Consider the following 7519-nt stretch of genomic DNA (forward strand, 5'->3'; position numbering starts at 1 on the left):
ACCAGGACCCGATCTCCGGGTTCGAAGGTTCGGGATCGAGCTCCCTGGTTGTAGGACTGGGCCTGGCTCTGCTGGGTGGCTTGCAGGTTCTCCTGGGCCAGCGCCCCGGCTTGGCGGAGGTTTTCCTGCAGAGCAAGCACATACTGGAGCATCCCCTGAGATGGGGACGGGGCTTGTTCCCAGTGCTCTCACATCAAGTCTAGGATCCCCTGAGGCTGATGGCCATACAATAGTTCAAATGGGGAAAACTCTGTGGAGGCCTGCAGGACCTCCTGGATGGCGAGGGGCAAGGATGGGATTAGTTGGTCCCACCACCGATGGTCCTCTGGCGGGAACTTCCACAGCATGTGCTTTAAGGTGCAGTTAAAGCGCTCCACTAGGCCATCGGTTTGGGGATGATAGATGGAAGTCCGGAGTTTCCGGATCCCAAAGATGGCACACACCTCTTGCGGCAGCCAGGAGGTAAAGTTCATGCCTTGGTCGAACTTGCCTTCCCGGGGAAGTCCTACTCGGGCGAACATCTTAACAAGTTCGCTGGCCACCGTCCAGGCAGTGGCATTCCGTAGGGGGATGGCCTCTGGAAGCGGGTGGCGTAGTCAACGAGGACCAGGAGGTAGCGGAACCCAGCTATACTTCTTTCCAGGGGTCCCACCAGGTCCACGCCCACCCATTCGAAGGGCGTCCCGACCACGGGGATGGGAACAAGGAGTGCTCATGGGACTCCTGCTGGTGCCACTTGCTGGCATTCGGGGCAGGAGGCGCAGTAGTCCTGGACCTCCCAGTGCACACCCGGCCAATAAAATCAGGAGAGGACGTGGGCGAGGGTCTTGTCCACCCCTAAGTGTCCTGCTGCCGGGACATCATGGGCCAACCACAAGACGGCCTTACGGTGGGGTCGGGGCACCACCAGCTGGGCGTGGGGTTGTTGAGTCTGCAGGCTCCTCTCCAGGCAATACAGCTGCTTCCGCCGCAGCTCGAAGTGAGGCCACTGCTCGGCTCGTCGGGGGTCGGTCAAGACGCCGTCTACCGCTGTCAGTTGTTCATCTGCCTCGCTAAGGGTGGGGTCCTCCCTCTGGTCCCAGCAGAAGTCGGCCATGGGGTCGCCTGAGGGCAGTGGGTCCCCGTCAGTTGGGGTGGTTTCACCTCCTGGCTCCTCCGCCTCTGGGGCCAGTTCGGGGTTGGGGTCCGGCTGGTCATCGCCCTCTGGGGGGTAGGGAGTTTCCCCTTTGGGGGCCCCAGCATCAGGGTCCTCAGCATTCCCCGCCTGTTGGAGGACCCCCACAAAATCGGGCCAGTCCCATCCGAGGATCACTGGATATGGTAGACGGGGAGACAGCCCCATGGATGAGACTCGGGTCCATGGTCCTATAGTTAGCGAGACCCGCATGGTTGGGTAGAACCGTAGGTCCCCATGGATGCAGCGCAGACCCACTTTGCCCAGCAGCTTCCCGTCCTCGGTTCAGCCCCCCAGCTGTTGTGGGAGCGGTCGTTGAAGTTCCTGTTGCTGAGCCCCCAGGTCCCGCAAGAGTTGTTGCTGCTGGGTGCGGAGCATTTGCAGAAGTTGCTGCTGCTGCTGGGCTTCTGTCCACCAATGGATCAGCTTGTCGGCTTCCATAGTCATTTCCGGCGACGCCCGAACTCTTCAGGAGTGTCGACACCGGCAGCCCCCCTTGGCTTTGGGGGGGGGTTGCCCACACTCTCCACCACGTGTAGCATGGGGTTCACTATGGCCCCGTGATTGTGGCCCTTCTTTAGGCCCCGGCTTTGAGGAAGGCCACTGCACCTTCCTACAAGGGGAATGTTAGCTGCGGTTATGAGTCTGGTGCCCCGGCCCTGAGGCAGGGCGGGCAGGCAAACAGTCTATCGCCCGGCCCTCAGGCAGGGCGGGTGAGCAAGCAGTGTCCTTGAGTCAGGAGAGCAGGGGACAGTACTCACTCTCTGGGTGGCAAGGATAAAGGGGGAGGGGAGAGAGAAGCAGGCCCACCAACTCCACTGTGTCCCAGCCCAGGGCTCTAGCAGTAGCAAAGGCGTTGCCACTAAGTCGGCGGGGCTCCCGCCACAACATGCCGATGGGGTTTGCCCCTGTCTCAGCCACGGCTATGGCTGTCCCTGGGCCACTTCCTCCCCGTAACCCCAAGTACCTGTGTCAGTGGGATCTTCAGGGTCACTGGGGTAGACAGCCCGTGGCAGGCTCGCCAGTCCCTCTGCGTTGACCGGTGGCAAGGCGGGGAGCTCCTCTGCAAGGGGCATCTCCTCCAGGTCCCAGGGCTCTGGGGATGGCTCAGCCTCGGGCAACTCCTCCAGGTCCCAGGGCTCCGGGGATGGCTCGGCCTCAGGCAGCTCCTCCAGGTCAGGTCCGGCCTCGGGGGGGGATCTCCCAGCCCTCCGGCTCAGGGGACTCGGTCCAATCACTAGGGCCTACGGGCTTGGCCCAGTCCTTGGGGCCTGTAGGCGTTGGCCAGTCTAGGGGGACCAGGGGCCCTATCCAACCCTTAGCGGTTGGTTACTTGGGCCGCTTCCGGGGTCTTTGCCCCGGGAGGCGCTCGCTTGTGGTAGCAGCCCGGCCTGGTTCAGGCCTCAGCTGTAGCCGGCAGGGCCGCACGTCTGCCTCTGGCGGCAGCTTGTCCTTCTCTGAGCTGTGGGGTCTGCTTCTTATAGCCTCAGCCCTGGCTGAGGCTCCGCCCCTCTGGTACTGGATTGGTCGGTCGGCAGGACCTATCACTAGCCAGTCTCCTAGTTGCTGGGCAGACTGGGCGGCCGGCCATTTTTCTGTCCAAGCCCGCGGGTGTGGCCCTTCTTCAGGCCCCAGCTTGGAGGAAGGCCACTGCACCTTTCTACACCAACCAATACAAGAAATAATGTCATCCCATTATTACTGCTATTCATTTGTACTTTCATAGTGTCTAGGAGCTGTAGTCATGGTCCAGGACCCCAATGTTGCCACGTTATGCTTAACAATTTTACTAAACCAAAGAAAACTACTAAAAGATGGTCAAAAGTATTTGTAACAATCTCAGAACTTTCTATGTCACGCTAAATAGTTCCTATGGTTCCAATGAGCCAATTAAACAGTTTTGCATTAATTTGCCTTGCAGGAGTTCTGGATTACCATCTACTCATACAGAGCAAAATTTATTTCTTAAAATATACTCCCCAGAGTTGCTTCTTTGTTAATATGAAATTTAAATACATCACTTTGATCACTGGAAAGCAAGTGGAAATTATCATTTTGACAAAGAATATCTAACTCTCAGAGATTAATTAATCCTAGAAGCTCTTTAGAGAAAGGCAGGATATAGTGATCTGAGCATAGGTCTGGTAGCCGCTAGCTCTTCAGTTCTAATCCCAGTACAGCACAATTACGAAGACCAGGGGTGAAACAGCAAAAATCCCACCAACATCAGTGGCACCAAGATTTTTCAAAAGGGGTTCAATGCCCCACATCTCCCTTGTTCTCACCCAACAGCTTCCATTTCTTTTGAGTGAAGCTGACTCCTGAGCCCTTTTGAAAACCTGGCCACTTTATTTTAGGTGGCTAAATGGGGGCTGAACTCTTTTGAAAATATGGCCTCTAACATCTGTACCTCAGTTTCATCCTCTGTAAAATGGGGATAATCCTCTTCTCAGGTGAATTGTGAGGATTCTGAGTTAATATTTATGCGATGTTTTACACAGTGTGAAATAACAGAGAAAATGCTAGGTGCTATAGAAATACAAATCCAATGTTTGTTTTCTTCAGCCATACAGACTTGCCATCCCATCCCAGAGCAAGCCCAATGCTCCAGTCCATTACACTGGTTTTATGATGGTATAACTTCACTGTCACCATAAAATCACTATACCTTACTGGAGAATCAAGCTCACTGGGTTTTCCTCTGCAGCTGCATCAGGCTGGGAAGCAGCACCAAGCCTGCCAGTGGGGGAAGGGCTTGGCTGTGTTCCCTCTCCATAGAAAGCCACAAGTACACTACTTCCAAAGCTGAAAGGCACCTTCTCAAAATTTATCATTAGACAACTTGTGATTTTGTATCCCCACCTGCAGAGCACAAACTGGGAAAGAGATGCCAACCCTTTGAACGTAGCACACTGAGTTTCCTTCTGTTTAGGGTGGGGTGGGACAGCAGGACTGTATGTTCAAATAAATAAATAAATAAGTCAGATCCGTTTCTCATTTTCACACCGTCTCATCATTCCAGACAGGAAGACTTCATGTTGATGTTCCTGTGCCCGCTGAGTCTTTCCCCTCTTGACTGCTACTCCACCCCCCACACAGGAGGAAGAGATCAGAGGAGAGACTGTGGAAGGAGACCGACTCTGCCCTGTCAACTATCTGCCTTACAGCTGTGTGAGAGAGCAACCTCCGGTGAGCAGGAGGTGAAGAAGAGGGAAATACATCCTGACAACTGGCCTGTAAAAGTCAGAGATGCCGACTGGGTGACAGAGAGCAGGGCAAAAAGCAAAAGGGCCTATTATTTAAAAGTTCAAGTAACAGATCTGCTACTGGCCACAGCCCCTTTCCTTATTCCCACAAATGTTGCCACCAGCCATTTTAGGCTCTTAATTATGCTGTGGTTTCAGGAACATAAGATTTGTCCTACTGAATCAGGATACTTACTAGTCCACCTTCTTTGGTACCCTGCCTCCAAAAATGAGTCTTTTCCTAAAGTTATCCCAACCTGTATAATGCGCCTAGCCAATTATTTTCAATCTGAATGTATTGCAGTTCACTAGTGTGTATACAGGTATCACTGATGTATTGAGCAGAATCAGAACTGCTCCGCTGCTAGCCCTAAACTGTTTACTGTAAAGTTCTCTTTTAGCTGAAAAGGCCTATCCTTTGGAGCAGGGGAATCCAAGTTCTATATTGTCCCCAAGACACTCTGAATGGCATGGATTGTAGGATAGCAATGTGAACCTCTAACTGACCATGGATTTCTTAAATCACCACATCATATGTCTACCTTCAAACCCCATTGTGACTCTGGCTGAATTAGGGAGACCATTTAGGATATTATTTGACATCGATATTTCAAAATTACAAAATTCATATGAGATATGCCATGTCAGATTCCGTTAGAAAGGTTATAATTTGCTAAGTATGATGATATTGTTTATGTGCATGTGTCATTTGTATTGGAAGTTATGGTTAAGTTTGGTGTACCTATATTTCAACTTTTGTGCTGTGTTTCTGGGTGATACCCCAGGCAGGATGGCTGCAGCAATAAGCTGCTCAATGCTTATTAAGGAAACTCACACTTACAATGGGCCCAGGGGAACAAGCAACAATACACCTGATGAGTCACCAGGACTTACTCATGTGACCCTGGAATCCATTTTATTTCTGTACATGTCCATTTCCACCACAAGCAGCATGGCAAAGAGCAAGGGACATGAGGTACGTGAGCACATGCTCATGGGACATGTCCTTGTCCCACATCCATTTTGTCTTTAGTGGTTAGTCTTCAGTCAGTCTTCACCTACTTCTGGATTAACTCATCTACAACTGAAGCTGTGAAACAAAGGACTGAGACCCATCTTAGTACTGGATGTACACCAGAGGGACTATACAAGCCTGCAAACTCCACAATTCTACTGGAAACCCGATATATATAGACTTTTAAATGCAGTAAAGGGGGCTGCGTATATTTTGTTTTAGCTTCTTGATAACCAGTGTGGGGAATCAGAAGCATTGTTTGTGGCTGGTTGGGAAGTCTGACTTCACTGTCACCCACCAGTGCTGGTAGAATCTGCTCTCCTTTTGCAGCCTGCCCTAACCCTGGCATTTTCAGGTGGTCTGCCCTAGGCACGGATGGGTCATACCCACACTCATGTGCCAGTTACTACACTGAGGCCATTCCACTAATTTTACTTGTGAAAAATGAAGTTGTGAATGGGGAGGCAGAATTTCTTAAAGTTTACACTATATACCATCTACCTCCCTTAGAAAAGTCTTTCATTATGTTCTGTATTGGCAGTAATAGGAATTCCTCAGAATGAATGGAAAATTTTCCTAGAAGCAGCATAAAAATCAAAAAAAAAAAAAAAAAAAAAAAAGGAAGGAAGGAAGGAAGCAAGGAAGAAAGGCAGCATTTATTCCATGTTTCATTGTGAAAGAAGCCAGGGCTCCAGGATTACTGTCTATCTTTCATCTCTAAAATGAATAATTTATCCTAGGAAAACAAAAATACTTTATTTATGATGATAGAGAGGCTATAAATTTGCTCCTTATATGTGCATTGACTAATTAGATTAATTAAGCATGCATGCACTTCTGAACAATCTGGCAGGTGGCAAATCACATTTAAGAAGACTTATATGATTTATTCCATCATCCTTGCACTTGATAAATGACATGCATTCCAGTATAAACCAGGGGAGAAAAGAGCATATTTTCAATGTACATCATCTTTTTTTTTAACTTTTAATTTCGTTTACTTCTTCCAAAAAGTAATAAAATAAAACAAGCTGAAAATTTTCTAGCAGATAATCCTCTTTCACATGAAGACCCTGAAATCTCACTATACTATATAAAAGCACAACAATCTGTTATGGCTGTGTGACTGAAATCCACAAAATCCCCTATCACTGAAAAGGGAAAGGTTACAGGTTGGGGATGTAGCCACTATATCTATGACTTTGTTGTTCTAATGGCCAGCAACACGCTCAGAGGTAGAAAGAGAGAGCGGCTACGATTGTAGCCTTTAGCCTGGCACAGCAGCCATTATTGGAAGGGATGTGCTATGGTCCTGATTGACCATTGCATCCCTTTGTACTGATTGCTCAGGCTTTGAGAGAGGCAAACCCAATCCCTGACCCCAACATACCAGCTACACCAGGAGTGTGTTGAGACAGGAATTGAAGGGGTCTCAGATGCCCCAACAGCAAGTTCCCCTGTGCCAGAAGAAGTTTCTCCTGGCAATAAAAGCCCCTTTATGCCTCATTTAGAAGTGAATTTGGCCCAATGAGTGAGAAAAATTGACTCAAATTCCAGCAAATCCAAACATCCAGTGATGTTGCTGAAGATAAGAACTCTCCATGCTAATGGCGCTTATGAGAAACAAAAAAAAAATGAAGTAATTAACACAGGGAAAAAAAGAAAAGAGCATGATAAAAACACTTCTTCACATTAGTCAAAATAGCCAACGTAATGATATTAATAAAAGTCAGAAAAAGGGCTCAATAAATATAATTGTCTGCAGCCCCAATGGATGTTAGAATAACGTTAGTTCAATTTTACAGGCTAAACTCAAAACATGGAGGCTTAGGGGTTTGCTCATCTGATTTCTTTTCCTGCATGCTCTTTCAATAATCACAGAGCTACCTTGCGTGTCATGTTGCAAAAGAAGCCTCAAACAAATGAAACTGATTCCTGCAGAACTTTTGCTGCAATGGCATAATGCCATTTAGCTGGAGGGAGGCAGGAGAAAGTGAGTCAGCAGTGATACATACTGTGCATCCCAGCTGGGAAATAAAGCTCTATATAATACCATATCTTGTCGGAAGTAGTTAATCTTCCATA

This window comes from Emydura macquarii, unplaced genomic scaffold, assembly GCF_026122565.2.
Source record: "Emydura macquarii macquarii isolate MOO-44397 ecotype Brisbane River unplaced genomic scaffold, CSIRO-AGI_Emac_v2 contig_499, whole genome shotgun sequence".
Taxonomy (NCBI): domain Eukaryota; kingdom Metazoa; phylum Chordata; order Testudines; family Chelidae; genus Emydura; species Emydura macquarii.